We start from the raw sequence: 19,382 nt of genomic DNA, 5'->3' as shown, positions 1-19,382 counted from the left end.
GACACCAGAGACAAAATTGTAGACCTGCACCGGGCTGGGAAGACTGAATCTGCAATAGGTAAAACGCTTGGTGTAAAGAAAGCAACTGTTGGAGCAATTATTAGCAATTATTAGAAAATGGAAGACATACAAGACCACTGATAATCTCCCTCGATCTGGGGCTCCATGCAAGATCTCACCCCGTGGCGTCAAAATGATAACAAGAACGGTGAGCAAAAATCCCATAACCACAAGGGGGGACCTAGTGAATGACCTACAGAGAGCTGGGACCACTGTAACAAAGGCTACTATCAGTAACACAATGCGCCAACAGGGACTCAAATCCTGCGCTGCCAGACGTGTGCCCCTGCTGAAGTAAGTACACATCCAGGCCCGTCTGCGCTTCGCTACAGAGCATTTGGATGATCCAGAAGAGGACTGGGAGAATGTGTTATGGTCAGATGAAACCAAAATAGAACGTTTTTGGTAGAAACACAGGTTCTCGTGTTTGGAGGAGAAAGAATACTGAATTGCATCCGAAGAACACCGTACCCACTGTGAAGCATGTGGGTGGAAACATCATGCTTTGGGGCTGTTCTTCGGCAAAGGGACCATGACGACTGATCTGTGTAAAGGAAAGAATGAATGGGGCCATGTATCGAGAGATTTTGAGTGAAAATCTCCTTCCATCAGCAAGGACATTGAAGATGAGACGTGGCTGGGTCTTTCAGCATGACAATGATCCCAAACACACAGCCAGGGCAACAAAGGAGTGGCTTCGTAAGAAGCATTTCAAGGTCCTGGAGTGGCCGAGCCAGTTTCCAGATCTCAACCCCATAGAAAATCTGTGTTGGGAGTTGAAAGTCCGTGTTGCCCAACGACAGCCCCAAAACATCACTGATCTAGAGGAGATCTGCATGGAGGAATGGGCCAAAGTACCAGCAACAGTGTGTGAAAAGCTTGTGAAGAGTTACAGAAAACGTTTGGCCTCCATTATCGCCAACAAAGGGTAAATAACAAAGTATTGAGATGAACTTTTGATATTGACCAAATACTTATTTTCCGCCATGATTTGCAAATAAATTCTTTAAAAATCAAACAATGTGATTTTCTGTTTTTTTTTTCCCACATTCTGTCTCTCATGGTTGAGGTTTACCGATGTTGACAATTACAGGCTTCTCTTATCTTTTCAAGTAGGAGAACTTGCACAATTAGTGGTTGACTAAATACTTATTTGCCCCACAGTATGTGGGCAGGATTTTATTCAAAACATTTGGATCAAATACATTGTGGTCCCATTTGTTGAAGAGTATCACCTTTTTCCACAAGCGTGTACATAAAAGATATACGTAGCATAGCCTTAATGGTGAGGACGTTAAAATCTTAAAGATGGCCTTTGGACATTCCAAAAAAATTCTGTGTCCTTGCCTAAATGATGTCAGAGGTTACTACTTAACTAGATGGGAGGCTCGGTTTTGCTGTTCCTCTGCTGCCCTTTTCTGTGCAATTTTATGGAGCAAATTTTGCAGAAGGTGAGAAACTCTCTGCCTCACCGTTGCTTTTATTATTGGTTCCGGAGACAAGATGGCAGGAGAGGACAGGAAGTGGAAAGGTCACGACAGAGGCTTGTAACAGTACCCCTTAAGTGTGCTGACGAGACACGTGAAGGAAACCTGTCTTTTGTACATGGCAGTTTACTTGGCTTATTACCTCTGCCAAGCACAGGGTTTGAACGTCTTGTTTTGATTAGATGTCTTGACCCTTTTTGTCTCCTAGCATAATTGTTCAAGTCATGTTTGAACATTTTTAGACATTAAGAAAAATCATACTTTTTTAGCTAGCATGCAACAATTCATTCAATTCAAAAGGATGATCAGCACGAGTTTGTGGATACAATTTAATTTCACTTGAGGTTGCAACAGTTAACGGGTGAGGTTTGACTCACCCGAAATTGTTCACCAAAATCTACTTTGAGTCTAAACGCGTATAGAGACATAAATGGTAAATGGTGTTATACTTATATAGCGCTTTTCCACCTTTCAAGGCAAAATAATGACCTGAAAAGGTAGATGCAGCAAGAAAAACCTTCCTTGGACTAGTTCTACTGTTGTGGTTTGTGGCTATTTTTGCAGCTGCAACTGACTTTTTCCACACGTGTGGGCGGTAGTAACTTGGACAGCAGCTCGGTCTTGTTTGCTTGAGGAGGTTTTGGCCACATGCTCAATGCCTGCTGCACATGAAATAAAGTGTAACTGCTTACTTATTGGAGTTATGCCACTTTATAGATAATGACCTCCTATAAAATCAACTTCTTTACTAATTGAAACGTGCAAAATTGTAAATTTGAAAATTACTTGGGTAACAAGATGAAACATCTTATGTAACCTATTCAGAACTGTTTTGACAATTATATTCAATTTCAGCGATGTACCAATCGAATTATACAGGTATTTCACTTTGTTTAAATCTGCCATACTAAGTGCGCAGTTTATTTTGAACATACATATTGTTCCTTGCAATTTCAAGAACTTTTAATTTATAGAGGTATCCGATAATGACGTTATAATCCATATCCAGATATTGTCCAACTCCAAAAATCTGATACCCATATCAAACCGATATATTCGGTCGTGGGCTTAGTATATTATAGCTAATTGTATTGTGATGCCCCAGTGGATGCCTTAATATTGATAATGCTCACATAACAAATCCAAAGCATCTTAGTTTGGAGACATCTAATGGTCAATAAGCATAACTGCTGTGCTAAACTGTGACCAGTCCTAGTACAAAGGCAGAAGGCATTCACTTTGAAAGCAAAACTGATCATGGAAAACTGATGCCGATATTATCCGATATCATTTTAAAATTTATCTAAATTTTCAAATCTCCTCTAAATCTTATTTAAAATTTAGCTTTTATCGGCCGATATTATGGGCTACCCGATAATTTAGAATTATTTCTATTATTTTTTTATTCATCATTATATACATCAGATTTTAAATTTAATTCCACAATCATACAGACAGTCCCTGTGTTAAGAACGAGTTCCGATCCTACGCTGGCGACGTAACCTGAATTTCTGTGTAAGTCGGAACTAACCCTTTAAGTACACCTAAATCTCAAAATAACTATCCAAATGTCCAAAGGTACAGTGGTACCTCTACATACGAAGTTAAAATGATCCAGGACCTTCATGGTCCTTGAGAAGGATTTTCAAATTAGAATAGATTATAATTCCATTAATTCGTTCCCCAGCCTGAAAACTTACATTAAATCCTTAATAAATACTGCTGGTACTATTGCAAATAGCAATTACTCAGAGCAGAACGAAGTATAAATAAAAATCGAAATAATAACAATAATAACATTATAATAGTAATAATTATAAAAATACGAGGGCTGTCAAACGATTACAATTTTTAATCGAGTTAATTACAGCTTAAAAATTAATTAATCGTAATTAATCGCAATTAATCGCAATTCAAACCATCTACTGGACTGTCTCAGGAAATTAGAATACACAATATTCTAATTTTTTGAGACAGTCCTGTGTATATATACAGGACTGTCTCAGGAAATTAGAATACACAATATTCTAATTTCCTGACTGTCTCAGGAAATTAGAATATTGTGTATTCTAATTTCCTGAGACAGTCCTGTATATATACACAGGACTGTCTCAAAAAATTAGAATATTGTGTATTCTAATTTTCTGAGACAGTCCAGTATAAAATATGTCATATTTTTCTGTAAATTATTGTTGGAATGGAAAGCTAACACACAAGATGGATATATACATTCAACACATGGTACATAAGGACTGTATTTGTTTATTATAACAAGATGGCATTGACATTATTAACATTCTGTTAAAGCAATCCATGGATAGAAAGACTTGTAGTTCTTAAAAGATAAATGTTAGTACAAGTTATAGAAATTTTATGTTAAAACCCCTCTTAATGTTTTCGTTTTAATAAAATTTGTAAAATTTTCAATCAAAAAATAAACTAATTGCCCGCCATTGTTGATGTCAATAATTACTTACACAATGCTCATGGGTGCTGAAGCCTATAAAATCAGTCGCACCCAATCGCCAGCAGAGGGCGGCAAAACTCCATAAAACACAATTAACAAGTGGGCATTTCACTGTACTGTCATTTAAATCTGTCTGAGCGGGGCATGTGCGTTAATTGCGTCAAATATTTTGACGTGATTAATTTAAAAAATTAATTACCGCCCGTTAACGCGATAATTTTGACGGCCCTAAAAAATACCTGTAATAATGTAACGAATCAGGTTCTAATGCGGCGGATATGTTTTGCGTGGTGTACCTGAATGCACCGCGTGGCTGACGTGACAAAGTAAGAGGGGTACATTACAGTTTTTACTTTCACTTTTCATGGTCTGTTGTCGGCGTCAGCTGCGGCGGACAGTAGGCGTGTTGTGTTGCACAAGTTCTGAAATAAATGATTAAAAACCTGACGAAGCTGGCAATTTCTTTGGCGATGTTACCACCATAATAATTGTGACTAACTTATAAAGACTGGCGAACGGAGGTCGGAGGAGGACCGTTGAGATCGTAGCCAGTTCACGGACGCGCACACCACGGTCATATTTTTCCATCATTTACATCTTCATATCAATGGTAAGCGTCACCTTTTTCCTTGCACTAACATTCTTGGAATTATTGACATATTGATTACTCTCACAAGAAAATCCGCTGTGCGTCCGTTGTGCGGGAAAAAAAGAATCGTATTTCGAGCATTTCGTCGGATGTAGAAACAAATTACGAGTCAAATTTTACGTCGGATGTCAAAAAGATTGTGTGTCGAAGCGGTCGTATGTTGAAGTACCACTGTGTTGTCGCCTTGTATGACTGAGCGGACTCAGACCTCTGACAAGGATAAAGGATAGCTGAGCTCTGGTTTGGCCCACATAAGGCTGTAAGTTGTTTCAGCTAATATATGTTTGTGTATGCATTTATAATTAGGTTTAGAGCTACAGTTTATGTAGTTATATGCAAGCAATTTGCTATGAGAATTGTAAATACGTAAGATAGAGGACTTTTGTTAGGTAAATAAGGTTAGTTTAATCCACTAAATGTACATATTGATCAGACTAGATGGACGTTTGAACACCAATTGTTTTGTGCGAAGTGTTTTATTGTCAAAATGTGCGTCGTTTTGAACATATACAGTAGGTACATATTTGTGCTACAGCTTTACAAATTGTCAAAAGTGAAGGAAGCAAAACCTTCAAAAGCACAATTGACTTGTTTGCTGTCTGTAAAGCTGAACAACCTCACATTTAGTGAGGCCAGAACACATCATATTAATAAAGTAAAGTAAAAAATAAGATACTGTGAGGTACAATAAGGTACTGTTTATGCGACTCAAAAACAAACAAATAAACGACTGGAGACAAAATGGCGGACGAGACTCCGGTGTCGTAAGTCGAAATCACGTAAGTCGAGTACATCGTAACCAGGGGACTACCTGAATTATTTTCAGTTTGCATACATTGTTCGGTTTTGCTCTGGCTAGGGCGTCAGTTTAAAGCCTTGCTTTCACGCACGGTCTGACTGCTCCTTAATCGAGCATTTTTGGCCACTTTTTGCGCCATATCTAAGCGATATCTCTCTGTATGGTGGTGCAACACAAAATATATAATGATATATACAGCACACTATGAAGTGATATTTATCCTTTGGGATTAAAAGAGAATGAGGAATGAAACGAACATTGAAAAGTGCTTCTTTGCCACATGCTTGTTAGCACTCACTCCTCCCATGTTTTCACACCCATCCCCTACACTTGACCGACAGTTGTCCTATCGCATAGCATCACACTGTAAATGGGTGTATGTGTGTGTGTGTGTGGGGGGGGGTGACCATGTGTGTGTCACGGTCAGATGCAGGAAACCTGATCACAGCACTCGTGCATCACAAAGAGAGGAAGAAGGGGTATTGGTAAAGAGGAGAAATGCAGCGTTGCAGTTCTTGTTTTCCCCTGTGATGCCTTGTAGACTGCCTGGGCTTTTCAAATGCCTCATGTGATTAGACCAAGCTGCCGGAGTCATCCAGCGAAAGTGCTAGAATGGGATGGATGCAGCAGCATGTGTAGGTTCAATTTACACAAGTGAAATTTTTGCAAAAACCATAGTTAAAATACCAATCCTAACTCAATATTTGCATTTCTTCCTGTCAACGAAACGGCTTAAAAAGACCAGTTTTGGTCGCAGTATGTCTTATTTGTTGTACATTGCATACACTACCTGACAACCAAGTGTCTTTAGTCTCTCATTTCCGTCACCTCTTCCCCACTGTTCTTCTTTTCAGGGTGTAGTAAATTAGAGCAGGGGCCAGGCTTTAGTGCTATGTCTGAGTCCTCAGTCTCTGATGACACAGCATCCTGCTGCACTGAGTGAGGGAGGGAGGGACGGGGTGGTGTGTCTGTACGTGTGTGTGTGTGTATGTGGGTGCTTGCCTGTGCGTGTGTGACTGTGACTGTGTGCTAGCGGGTTGATACCAAAACAGTGGGTGGGGTTTTGCATCAAATTGTTCAGGTAAAGACTCAGAATGATGCATTTCTGGATCATTTGCAGGCACGGCGTATATTCAGTCTGAGCATCACAAGCATCCATCTCTACGTTTAAAGCATTCTTGGCCCACCATGTTGAATTTTTGCTGCTTGCAATATTGATTTAGGAACCACTGTCAGCTACTCATGACAGCATGGGCTCCAATCCAGATAATGCCGATGCTTTCCAATACATAATGTTATAATTCTGCAAAGAGGCCTCGTTCGTGTGTGTGTGTAAGTTATTTTCACTGTGTTTCTCTTTTGTGAAGGTCATTTTATGCTGCAAGTCATGAATAGAGACGCACGCACACTCCCCTAAAATGCTCATTTTTCATCATTTCGAAAGATTTCTATTGATCTCAACTGATTATAAGAGCCTAAGGTAACTTTCTGTAAGTCCATCCATCCGTACATCCATTACATTCCTTTCCGCATCACAACCCCTTACCTCGGCCCCACCTTTTCTCTTCTTTAGATCTCTTTCCTGCTGTCCCAGACCTTTGAAAGTCCCTCTGTTTTCCTTTTCCACTCCTTCCACGCAGTATTCTTCCACGTAATTGTCAGAGTTCGCCATTTTAATAAACGCAACATGCCAAATTTAGTTTGTCAGCTTTGTAGAAAATAAGGCTGATGAAGATTGCCCTTCTGGATGCCATTTTCGAAGGTACATTCTCTCAGTGAGATAAGTCCAGAATTAATCAATTATAAACAACTTAAATACCAGCCAGAAAGTCACAGCGTCTCATATGTGAAGAACAAGGAACAAAGCAACATTTAATTTTTTTGTAACTTGTTCAAATTTAAATTATAAATATGATTTCAACTGCTTAATTTTTTTTTTTTTAATTATATAGGTATTGCTATTATTTAGGGCTGCAGCTATCGATTATTTAAGTAATCGATTAATCTATCAATGAGTTAGTTCGAATATTCGAGGAATCGGATTAGGGACATTTAATGTGTTGCAGAATAAATTTTAGCTAGATGTAAAACAAAGGCTTGCTAAGATAGCACTTTCAAAATAAAGCATTAAATGTGAATACTAAATAAAATTCCCGATTGTTTTTTCAAACTATGCTGAATTGCACAAGAGCAATGAATGCATTTAAAATAAATCAAAATACCTAAGCTTAATATCAATAGTATTTAAAAAAAAATAATAATAAATGACTTGCATTACAAAAGTCCACTAGCTTAAATGCTCTAAAATGCTGACTTTATTTTTTATTTTTTTACAATGCTCTTAACAAATCGTTCAAACACATATTTCCACGGAAAACTTCTAAATACGCCTCTGATCTAAATAAAGAAAGCATAAACAATCACATTAGCTCAAACAAAAACTTACAAATTTATGTTGGTCTGAACATGGAGCAGCTGGATCCAGCCATGTTAGAGGAGTTAGTTCATATTCACTGTTGCCACTAGAGGGCAGTGTATCCAACTTAATAAAACTAAATGCAAACACCATCAGCTTTTTTCTAATCAAATTCCTCGAGTTAATTGATTAATCGTTGCAGCACTACTATTACTTACCATTTGGATTTTGCTACTATAAGGACATTATACGCATTTAAAGATAATTGCTGAAAACAAAGACTGAGAACTAAGTAGTATTCTGTTGTGGATATTTTATATTAAAAAGATTTTTACCATTTCATTTTAAGCTTGCAGTACTCAGCCAATACCAGAGGGGGGCAGTGTGGTTTTTGGAAAAGTGGCCCAGCTTAACGCCCTCGTCAAGGTCTTCGAGGGTGCATGAGAGTTTGTGACAAGGATGCACCAAAGGACCCAAATGCTTGACAGTTCAGTTCAAACAAAAGTTTATTTTCCACTTGATAAGGTTAATAAGAGAACGAAAAATCACAGCAATAGCTGTACACCAATCAACAGAGTAAATTCCACAAAAAACAAAAGGGATTGGTTCAAAAACATCAATCATGGTCAAAAAAGGCTTACACAAGGATGTGGTGTAGGAGGTGGCAGGACAGCAGACAAATCGACACAGGGCAAGGTTAGACGCAGACTATACAGAGGATCACAGGTGGACACGATCAGCCTGATTGGCAAGATCAGGAAGTAAAGCCAAATCAAGAAGGAACACCACTACCAAAATAAAAGAATCCGACATGAACCAACATAAAACAGTAACAAGACTTCCGAGATGTGACTGTTTGCCCAACAAGTCTACATGTGCTTTGAGGATTTGGAGAAGACATTTAACTGTGTTCTTGGAGCCCTATGGTGTGTCCTATGGGAATATGGCATAATGTACGCTCTGGTATGAGCTGTTCGGTCCCTGCACCGCCGAGTTCCGTAAGTTAGTCGGATTCTTTTCCAGTGAGGGTTGAATTACACCAAAGCTTCCATTTGTCACGGATTCTATTCCCAACCTTCATAGACAGACGTTATAGGTGGAACCAAGATGGGGAGGGAGTCCGATTTGGTGCCCTCAGTATTCCATCTTTGCTTTTTCCAGGTGATGCGTTTTTGTTGGTTTCAACAATCCTTGACCACCAACTTCCTGCTGGGGCAGTTGGAATGAAAGTCACCACCTCCAAATTTGAGACCATGGTCCTCCGTTTGGAAAAGGGTGGAGCACCCTCTCAAAGTGAGGGATGAGGTGCTGCCTCAAGTAGAGGAGTTGAATTATCTTGGGCTCTTGTTCATGAGGGAGTGAAGAATGGATCATGAGATTGGCAGGTGGATTGGTGCATTGCTTGCAATAATACTGATTCTGTATCGAAAAAGAAGTTAAGATCTCCATTTATGGTTAAACTTCCTCACTACTCTCACCTATGGTCACTAGCTGATGGGCATGACCAAAAGTACACGATCCCGGATGGGTGTCTGGGTTCTCGCTTTGGGATTTGGTGTGAAGCCCCGAATAGAGTCTTTGTTCCTCTGCATCGAGAGGAGCTACATGAGGTGGCTCGGGCATCCGATTAGAAAGCCTTCTGGACGTCTCCTTGGTGTGATGCTAATTTAGAGAGTCCCCAATGACGACCCAGGACGAACTGGACAAACTGTGTCTCCCTGCTGGAATATGAACACGCAAAGATCTCCGTGGAGGAAATCTGGGCTTCCCTGCCGAGGCACCTGCCCCCGTGACCTGACGCCAGATAAGGCAGAAGAAAATGGATGGGAATCATACAGAACAACGATCCAATCAGAACAAAGCTAATATGCTATATAGAGCTGCAACGATTAATCGATTAACTCGAGTATTCGATTAGAAAAAAAAAAAAATCGAATTAAATTTTGTTGCTTCAAGTATTCGTTTAATTAAAGTGACGTTGTAATGGTTGATTTTGAAAGTGTTTGCATTTAGTTGTATTGATTAAGGTAATAATCAATAATCAGTCAGATTAATCGATACACTGCCCTCTGGTCTTCCTCTTTTCACATGGCTGAATCCAGCTGCTCTCTGTTAAGACCAACGTAAGCTAAATTTTAATTTGAGCTAATGTTTTTTAATGCATTCATAATTTATTTAGTTTATAGGTCTATTGAGCTGTTTTTTTTGTGGGAATATGTGTCTGAACCATTTGTTAAGAGAATTGTAAAAAAAAAAAAAAAAAAAAAACAACTAGCATTTTATAGCATCTAAGCTAGCGGACTTTTTCTATGTAAGTTAGGCAACTGTTCTTTTGTTGTACATAGATCTTCATTAAAAAAAAATACCGCTTGAGGCTCAGCTCAGGTATTTTAAGTTTTCATGTTCCTTATCCGATTACTCGATTATTCGAACTAACTAGTCTATCGATTAATTAACTACTAAAATATTTGATAGCTGCAGCCCTAGTGCTATACGTACAGTATTGAATATGAAAGAAAATGCATCGGTGTACACTTTTGGACCAAACAAAATAACTTGAACAGGGCATCTTTTCCAACCCAAATGAGTTTGCAAATAGGATACAATAACACTGGATTATTGTATTTAATAACTTTTTTTTTTTTCTTACAAAAACAAAAAAAAAACAAAAAGACAGGCACAGTTCCTTGTAAGGCATATTGCTCATCTAATGACTATCAATTGTACACTAAGATGCATTATTGTGTACTTCAAGGGCATTCAATAAGAAAAAATCTTCTTTATATTCACCACATATTTTAAACAGTGCCACAAAATGGCGAACTGGGTATACAGAGCACTAATATATATCGTGGGTCGGAAGTCATCTGGAACTTAACCGATGATAATAAGACAATAATAACATCTGATACTGTACTTGTACATTTCACACTGTTGTTGTTTTTTAAAAATGCCGACCTTCAGTTCATACATAGAATGACTCCCTAATTCCGTTGGCCGTCACTGTTAGGTATCTCGCTCATTTTAAAATGGCTCATTATTCATATCTCCTTCCACACACACTGCATTTGCTTTGTCAGCAAAACTCTTTCTTTTGACCTCAGGGAGACACCACACACACATGAATTTAGATCATGTGCCTTCATTTTGTGTTGATTGTGTGGAGCATTATTAATATCTTGTGCCTAGACTGAAGAATTGTGAACTAAAGGTGAGCTCAGGGTCCTGGAATAGTATACTCTACGTTGAAGCTCTGAATTTTATATATGGGGGAAAACACTCAGGTGACTCAAGTTCCGCTCTAAGATCTCCAATTTGGCCAATTTTCAAAATTGTCCGATATGCATGTGTGATACTTCATTGGAAAGATTAAAATCTCAATTTTCTGAGGGAAGAAAAATTTTGAACAGGAGGGCATTTTTGATTTTTTTTTTTTTTTTTAAACTGCAAAACCCAAACTGGAGGTGAGAGCACGCGAGAGCAGAATTAAAGACGCCACGATTTTAACGAGATATTATCGTACCTACCTCTTTTCGATCCAAAAACTCCATGTAACATGTATCACCGAGTGGCAAGACACAGCTGTGAATGGCCAAAGCTGGATTTTTGGGGAATTTTAAGGGTGAAACATGGTAATATAACAAGGGTCACGATGCAGAAATCACAGACATCATGGAGCGGTCGAGATTTTCTTTTTCATATATTTACCCTTTTAAACATTCCCCCCCCCCCCAATTTTTCTTAGTTTGGATCGATTATTTATCATCTAAAATATTGGGGGAAAATGCAACAGTAACGAAAAAAAAAATACAATTAAGTGATAGTTATGAGATAGATATTCGTGACATTTTTACAGACTCCAATTTTTTTTATTGTGACCTAAATTGCTTAAAAGTTTAAAATATGCGAGTGAATAATTTTTTTAAGTCGTTTTGTTTTTTATTAAACGAAATATTAGACATCAATTAATGATTCTAAGCTAAAATGAAAGACATTTCAATTAATAAATACGATTACTTACCTTCCTTTTATGGTTAGGTTGAAACCAAAGCGGTTGCGCGACGTCTGTAAACAGGGGTTTCCGGGGTAAAACGGACAAATTAAAAATAGTTTGGGGGCTTACTGCGCCATGAATCTGCTATGCCAGCATATAGACACATTGTTCTATCAAACCTAACAGTTATTTTTGCTTAAAATACAGCATTTTATTTTAAAGAGGAATGCAAGAGCAGAAACTGCTTTTTCAGCCTTGTCTGTGTTTTCTGCCATATGTATGTACGGTATACATACACACATGTACACACAAACAAATGTACTGTATATTATTTCATTATATTATATATAGCAGGCATTTGCCGGTATGAGATTCTGACGGTATGATAACTTTAAGCAAAAATATCACGGTTCATGGTATTGCAATTATAGCTCTAAAATGTGTTACTTAAGAGATATCTGGGATGAAAAAAACAACAACTTTCCATTGAACAGGATTTTTATTTTTCATATTAGCTTATCAACTTGTCAACATATTAGCAAATTGGAACATAAGTATAATGTTAAGTTAAAATAAATGAAAATAAGAACAAAAAATAACAGAAAAATTCTAAATAAGATTAAAATATATGCAAACCTTTAGGTGAGCGTAAAGTCACAGCAACAGCTCAACATTATTACCATCAGAACAAAGAGAACTATTTTCCATAAAAATCGTATCATGTTTACATTACACACACATTCTCTTTCTCAACACAGACATTTGCCAGAGAAAAAAAACACGTTTTACCACCGCTAGACACACTAAACACACTGGAGTTAACTCTCGTAGCGGGTGGGAAACGTTCACGACAGTGTTTACTAACCTTTAATTTTGTATAAATGCGAAATCATACTGGAGGTATTGCCTCCTCGGCAGCCACCCTCCGCAAACATGTTTTACATGTCGGTTGGCCCTCCTCCTCTAAGCCGCGGCCTTCTGTAACTTTTTCTCTAGCCGAAGTATTCCCATACCAGCGATTTCGTTTTCTTCAATGGGGGAAAAAGTTCAGGGGTTTCACTTCCTCCAGCAATCGTGTAGCACAGCTGACCCACTGATACTGAGCAACAACGGTTGGGGGAGGGTTGAGCCTTACAGCTACAAGCGAGGGATTTCTCCATGCATTTTTAGGACATAAAAAATAGGTACTACCTTAGCGATGGTATAACGGAAAATTTGCGGTTTTCAACACCCTAACATTTTCATTCAACGGTATGCCTTGAAACTGGTAATCAGCAGTTGTGTAATATATACACAGCATATTTGTCCTTGTGATAACCCTGATTCTTTTTTTCTTCACATTTTATTGTAACTTTTGTGGGCAATTTAAAAAAAAAAAAAAAAAAGATTTTTCAGTCAAAATACACAAAGGCTTCGCACCAAATTATGGGTGGGAAAACTCAAAATGGGCAAAATGCCTGATCTTTGCACATAACTCAGTAATGTCATTTCCATTGCGAATTTTTGCACTATATGGCAGCTGTGAATTTGGGCTGAGCATTCAGCTGAGCATTATTTATCATCTGAACTGTAACGAGGGTTACGGGGGTGCTGGAACCCATCCCAGCAAACTATGGGCAGGGGGCAGGGTACACCGAGAGCTGGTTGCCAGCTAATCACAGGGCACAATCAGACAAACAACCACTTTTGCTCACATTTATACATTTAAAGGACAGTTTTGGAGACTTCAATCAGCCTACCATGGGATGTGGGAGTAAACCGGAGTACCCAGAGAAAACATACAAACCACACAGGAAGGGCGTGGCCCCGGATTGAACCCTTGACCTCAGAAATCTGAGGCTGATGTCCTAACCTGAGCTGAGTATGAGTGTCCTTTTTCTCTTTTGGGTGAGCAATGTGATTCTCCCATTGGAATTTTAACATCCAAACTTGTTTCAAGCTACAGTATCATTAATCTTTATGTAAATCCAGTTCAAATAATTAATTGTAGGTAAGGTAAGCTATCAATAACATTCGTAGCCCTTAGAGGTGCAACAATTAATCGATTAATCAACAACTAATCGATTAGCAAAACAATCGACAACTATTTTGAAAACCAATTACCGGTAATCGTTTAGGACCTTCTTCACCTTAAACTCGTCTACTGAAAATTCTTATATTATATATTTAACTTCTCAGTCGTAAATATAATCAGATTTCTTCATTATATTTTTGTTAAGTCAAAGTAGAACATGAACAAAAATCTGCTTTTACTTTGGAAAAGAACAATTCACATTTTTGCCGATTTACGGACATCTTGCTGTCTAAACTAGCTTCTTAATAAGGCTGCAACAACTTTGATTAAATTGATTAATAAATTAGTTCCCAACGAATTTGATAATTGATACAGTTGTAGACTACAATTAAATCAAGAACCTGTAATAAAATATCATTTCTGAAGGAAATTGTCATCGATTTTGTCTTCATTGTTACTAACAACATGCCAAAACAACTTCAAGGTAAAATGTGAAGGTAATTGAAAGAAGTGACATTCATCCAATTAACTGATTAATCGTTTAATTAATCGTCAGATTAATCGATTATGAGAAATAATTGTTAATCGCAGCCCTACTAGCCCTCCATTTACACTAAATGGAAGCTTTTCTCTACATTTTGTTTTGAAAAACTGAAATATTTGGACTAAAAACAGCTAAAACAGTATGACACAAATATTATATAAATTTCTGGCCCGTGTGCATCCACCAACCACCAATTACTAACACCAAGTCTAACCGTCTCCTTTTCGGGCGCAACAACACCTCAATTTTCATTTGCGCTCGTCACGGAAATAGAGCCCTTAATGCCAAAGTAACACTAAAAATGAGGGTTTTTTTCTGCAGCAACAAGGTAACAGGCGGTGTTGTTAATCTTAATTTAAAAAAAGTGAAATAATTAGTTACAAATTACTTCTCCCAAAAAGTATTTGAATTACTAACTCATTTACCTCAATGTAACAGTACCGTAGATTTCGGAGTATAAGCTGCTAGGTTTTTCATTCATTTTGAATCCTGCTGTTTATATCCCAGTGCAGTGTTGTTTTATTTGGGTGAAGAGGTAACAATTTATTTGACAGAGGTGTCATAAGACCGCCATAATTATGACATGACACTATCATGGACATTACTGAATGCTTATGATAGATGTCATTAAGTGTCATCCAGTAAATTATGTCACTAAATCCATCTATGTCCATCTGCGATTTTCTACATCCATTCAAAAGTGAGATAATTTTCTGGATAACACTAAATGACATCTGTTATAATAAGCATTCTTTAATGCTCACGGCAGTGTCATGTCATAATTAGGAAGCCAAATATTATAACTAGCAATTCATGAAACAACTGGAACAGTAACTAAAGAAATAATTAGCAAAGAACATGAATTTTTATTTTTATATACATCAGTAGTACTGCAATGCATGCTAGGAGGCATGTTGGACAACAGCAGTGTTGACAGCAGGTGGCAGCAGAGGTTGATTGTCTCCCCCAAGGGAGCAGTGATGGCCAAATGAAGCTTCTTAAAGCAATTAAGCTTTGCAGCCTGTTGGTTAAAAGCTTCATGGTGGTTCATTTGGTCTCATGACAGTCGGTTAATATCTTTTGGTGTAAATATCCCATAATACAGTGAGGACAGCTGCGGTTTATAGTCCGGTGGGGCTTATCTTTGAACAAATCCAGTTTTCGTGCCAAAGTTGGTGGGTGGCGTCTTATAGTCAGGTGCACCTTATAGTGCGAAAATTACAATAATTAGCTACTTGGCAAAGTAAGTGACGTTACTTTTCATGTTCTGCACATTATTAAATGATCCATTCTATAACGTCTTTCATGCCAAATATGTTTACATTAACTGATTGAATTCAAATCAACTGGCTTTTTCATTCCAGAAATTAACACTTTTTACATTTTTAAAAATTTCACCTACATAAGAGTGTAATGGTATACAAACTTTAAAACATTCAAATGCTGTGAGAAAAAAAAGCATTTTTGTTTTACCTGTTGTATCGAACCCGCACCCAACCGTGACCCCGGTATCGAGGTACGTGCTGAACTGTGACTTGTGTGTACCGTCACACCCCTAATATACAGTGGGGCAAAAAAGTATTTAGTCAACAACCAATTGTGCAAGTTCTCCTACTCGAAAAGATAAGAGAGGCCTGTAATTGTCAACATGGGTAAACCTCAACCATGAGAGAAAGAATGTGGAAAAACAACAGAAAATCACATTGTTTAATTTTTAAATAATTTATTTCCAAATTAGAGTGGAAAATAAGTATTTGGTCACCTACAAACAAGCAAGATTTCTGGCTGTCAAAGAGGTCTAACTTCTTCTGACGAGGTCTAATGAGGCTCCTCTCGTTACCTGTATTAATGGCACCTATTTTAACTCATTATCGGTATAAAACACACCTGTCCACAATCTCAGTCAGTCACACTCCAAACTCCACTATGGCCAAGACCAAAGAGCTGTCGAAAGACACCAGAGACAAAGTTGTAGACCTGCACCAGGCTGGGAAGACTCAATCTGGGGAAGACTGAAGCTGCAATAGATAAAACGGTTGGTGTAAAGAAATCAACTGTGGGAGCAATTATTAGAAAATGGAACACATACAAGACCACTGATAATCTCCCTCGATCTGGGGCTCCATGCAAGATCTCACCCCGTGGCGTCAAAATGATAACAAGAACAGCGAACAAAAATCCCAGAACCACACGGGGGGACCTAGTGAGTGACCTACAGAAAGCTGGGATCACAGTAACAAAGGCTACTAACACAATGCGCCGCCAGGGACTCAAATCCTGCACTGCCAGACGTGTCCCCCTGCTGAAGCCAGTACACGTCCAGGCCCGTCTGCGGTTCGCTAGAGAGCATTTGGATGATCCAGACGAGGACTGGGAGAATGTGTTATGGTCAGAAGCAAAATAGAACTTTTTGGTAGAAACACAGGTTCTCGTGTTTGGAGGAGAAAGAATACTGAATTGCATCTGAAGAACACCATACCCAATGTGAAGCATGGGGGTGGAAACATCATGCTTTGGGGCTGTTTTTCTGCAACGGGACCAGGACGACTGATCTGTGTAAAGGAAAGAATGAATGGGGCCATGTATCGAGAGATTTTGAGTGAAAATCTCCTTCGATCAGCAAGGGGATTGAAGGTGAGACATGGCTGGGTCTTTATGCATAACAGTGATCCCAAACACACAGCCAGGGCAACAAAGGAGTGGCTTTGTAAGAAGCATTTCAAGGTCCTGGAGCCAGTCACCAGATCTCAACCCCATAAAAAATCTGTGGAGGGAGTTGAAAGTCCGTGTTGCCCAACAACAGCCCCAAAAAATCACTGCTCTAGAAGAGATCTGCGTGGAGGAATGGGCCAAAATACCAGCAACAGTGTGTGAAAAGCTTGTGAAGAGTTACAGAAAATGTTTGGCCTCCGTTATTGCCAACAAATGGTACATAACAAAGTATTGAGATGAACTTTTGGTATTGACCAAATACTTATTTTCCACCATGGTTTGCAAATAAATTCTTTAAAAATCAAACAATGTGATTTTCTGTTTTTTTTTTTTTCCACATTGTGTCTCTCATGGTTGAGGTTTACCTATGTTGACAATTACAGGCGGCCTCTCTAATATTTTCAAGTGGGAGAACCTGCACAATTAGTGGTTGACTAAATACTTATTTGCCCCACTGTATATAGATATATTTTTCAATATGCAGGGAAGCTCTTAATCTCTTCCCTCTCTTATCGTTGCTCTCTTATCGTTGCTCTCAAAAAAACAAAAACAAAAATTCACACAAGGTTTATGGAAAAGTTTAGGGCAAGTGACTATTTTGGTAATAAGAAACAAAAATCAAAAACATATTATTATTATATTGTAGCTTCTATAATGACAACGCCAACTTGGTGATGATAAGCATACTCAACAGGAAAACAGTCCAATATTTTCAATTAATTGTACCCACCTGAAAACCACCAACTGTATGTAAAAAAAAAAAAAGTTTCCTTGGAGTTAAGATGAGGCTCGCCTCGCTAAATGCTAAGGCTAGCGATAACGTGAATGCTATGCTAATGCTCCGAGTCACCTAGCATCGTCTCTCAGACATCTTTCGTCATTCAACCAATTTGTAGCAGGGGTGAAAGTGGGCCAGAACGGTCAGGAACGCAGTTCCGGTATAAGATTCAGGGCCGGAATGCTGTTCCGGTACATGGTGCTTTGATTCGGAAAATATGACAGCAACTGTCAAAACGCTATGTAAAATAAATAAATAAATGCTAAGCTACCACAAATGCATTTCAGCTCCAAGAAGAAAACAATCTACCAACATCAGATTTACATACACAAGTGTTAACAACAAACATAATAAAGTGCTTGTGTCGCAAAATCCCTTTCCACCAATACTTATTATTTATTTTATTCCACGAATGGCATGGAGGTTTCCCCGGCTGCTGCAGTTATCTGAGTCTAACGATGATGAAAGCAAAACGCCTGGACTCATTTATCCGTTCCATTGGCTGTCATACTGACATGTGATCAGCAGAGATAGTAAGCTCTGATTGGTTCAAATGTGCATGTTTTCTGGAACAGCAAAAAAAAAAAAAAAAAAAAAAGGTTGTTGAACTGATGCGACAAAAAATGCGCAATGCAACATAAAATGGATCAAATCTTAAGAGCAACGAAAGACTTGAGGAGGCTTATTTTTCATATTTAGTTTTATTTGCTCTGATGGGGAGGTTCAGAACATCTTTGCTGTTAATGTGCACTTTGGACTTAAATTTGTTCATTTATGTTAGGCTACTTATTCATTTCCTTATGATTTAAAAAAGTCAATGCGCGATCTTCAAAATATATTCCATGTCACTCTTCATAATATAAATCATTTGTACTTTATTTTTCTGAATGTATGTTACTTATATCTTTATTTAAAAAAAAAAGGAAATTTTTACATTAACTTCAATTTTAATATACATACATCCTATGTTCTTAAGTAGTTAAACTATGAGATTTGGCATTTAGTATGTGAGGAAATGAGGGAAAACAAGCTGGAGGTTGGGGTTATAGCTGTTTTTGTTAACTTTTATTTTGCAAATCATTGAAAAAAATACAATTTTGAATGAAAATCAGTTTTTGTATGTGTTATAGAAATAACTGTGCTGAAACAGTTTTCTTTGCATTTCAGTAGTTTAAGAAGTTTGACCCCCCCCCCCCCCCCCCCAAAAAAAAAAAAAAAAATCTGGCTGCGTGGCGACCTTCATGTCGGGGAGTTCAGGCAAGAAATTGAAGCCACTTTCACCCCTGATTTTTAGTAACGCACGCCTTCACATCTTTAATAACAGTAACAGCGTTGCAAAGGTGGGAAAAGTAATTAATTAGATTACACATTACTGACAAAAATAACGCCATTAGTAACGCCGTTTTACTCTGGGGCCGTTATTAAAAACACTGGTAACAGGTTAGCTTAAGGCCTCGCGATG

The 19,382-nt window shown here is 38.1% G+C and overlaps 1 protein-coding gene across 2 annotated transcripts in view; it reads left to right on the top strand.

The window, feature by feature from the left end:
* LOC130921347 (sodium channel protein type 8 subunit alpha-like) overlaps positions 1-19,382 on the top strand; it is a 120,911-nt gene that overhangs the window by 17,610 nt on the left and 83,919 nt on the right. The window lies entirely within an intron of this gene.

The sequence above is a fragment of the Corythoichthys intestinalis genome, chromosome 9, assembly GCF_030265065.1.
Source record: "Corythoichthys intestinalis isolate RoL2023-P3 chromosome 9, ASM3026506v1, whole genome shotgun sequence".
Taxonomy (NCBI): domain Eukaryota; kingdom Metazoa; phylum Chordata; class Actinopteri; order Syngnathiformes; family Syngnathidae; genus Corythoichthys; species Corythoichthys intestinalis.
This window is presented reverse-complemented; position numbering and strand designations above follow the sequence as displayed.